We start from the raw sequence: 1,217 nt of genomic DNA, 5'->3' as shown, positions 1-1,217 counted from the left end.
CTGGAAGGGGATGGGGGTCTCAGAAAGAGCCCCTCCAGCACAGCCCCATTTTCCAATCTCACACATTTTCCAATCTCCTTGGGTTTCAGTAACACCCAGTCCTGCCCAACAGTGCCCTCGCTGCCTACCTTCAGCAACCATTAGTGTATATACCTTTTTCAGCCCTTGGAGTGGAGGGGGGCAGGCAAGCCACCCCCCAACCTCAAACCTCCACCCCCCCAGCCCCATCCTTGACGTCCATTTCTGGTCTTTCTGGAGCACTTCCCTATTATTTCTCACAGTAGAACCCCAAGACCACCTTCCACACTGTACCCCAAATTTCCTTAACACTTCACACTGTACCCCAAATTTCCTTAACACTTCCTTACACAAATTTCCTTGACACTGCCTTCCACACTGTACCCCAAATTTCCTTAACACTTCCTTACACAAATTTCCTTGACACCGCCTTCCACGCTGTACCCCGAATTTCCTCAACACCTCCCTGTCAGTGCCACCTCAGGTGTTTGCTCCCTTCCGCCCTCAAATACGTCAAACCCACACCCACCCCAACCGGAATGGTCACCCCAACTCCTGGACTCTCTGAGGAGAAAGGAGTCCCTTCCCAACAACCCGGTCTCCTCGCCCCTACTTGAACCACCTTACTTCACCCTCCGGTGGGGTTCCTCAAGGCAGGGTTGGAGATATTTCACCTCAAGTCCCCTCCTGCTCACCCCACCCTAATTTTCCCCGCGCTCTCTGTGACCAGTAACCGACCAGGAGCCTCCATAAGGCTCACCCGATTCCTCTCGGGTGCCAGCCCCGAGTCGGGCCGGTCCGGCAGATGAGCTTCCCGCCAAGTCCCCCTCCCCCAGTTCAGCCCCCGGCCGCCCCACTCCCCCTCAGGGAGGCCCCGCCGCGGCTCCCCTCACGGCCCGGCCCCCACCTCGGAAACGGTCTCTCGAGGCGACCCTCGCTGATCTCAGAACCTCGCATGGTTCCCTCCGCCTTCCTTCCCCCTCCCACCGTAGGCCCCACTACGGACCGGAAGTCGCGGAGTGTCCGCCTACACTCACCTAAGCACCGACATGTTGTCGTACGGAACGCGGTCTTCCCGTGGCCGGAAGTGCCTACGGTAGGCCCGACCCCCAGCTCCTCCTGTGCCGCCCTCAGCGTCTGCGGCTCCTTTTCCGCGGTCCAAGACGGGGCGGGGCTCGTCGCCTCCGAGCGTCCCAAGA

General features: G+C 59.4%; 1 protein-coding gene across 4 annotated transcripts in view; it reads right to left on the bottom strand.

Annotated features, from left to right (window-relative positions):
• DAXX (death domain associated protein) overlaps positions 1 to 1,217 on the bottom strand; it is a 4,709-nt gene extending 3,492 nt beyond the window's left edge. Inside the window, exons 1-2 of one of the 4 annotated variants that reach the window (XM_006144229.3) lie at positions 1,056 to 1,217; positions 704 to 708 (exon numbers count right to left, since the gene is read on the bottom strand). The gene's annotated coding sequence lies outside the window, so the exon portion shown is untranslated. Of the gene's footprint in view, positions 1 to 703; positions 709 to 924; positions 1,028 to 1,054 lie in introns of those variants that run through there. The other 3 variants (XM_006144230.3, XM_014586178.2, XM_014586179.2) reach the window with 3 other exon arrangements.

Source organism: Tupaia chinensis, unplaced genomic scaffold, assembly GCF_000334495.1.
Source record: "Tupaia chinensis unplaced genomic scaffold, TupChi_1.0 Scaffold000116_1, whole genome shotgun sequence".
Taxonomy (NCBI): Eukaryota; Metazoa; Chordata; class Mammalia; order Scandentia; family Tupaiidae; genus Tupaia; species Tupaia belangeri.
Note: the sequence above shows the minus strand (reverse complement) of the source record. Positions and strands in the feature narration are given on the sequence as shown.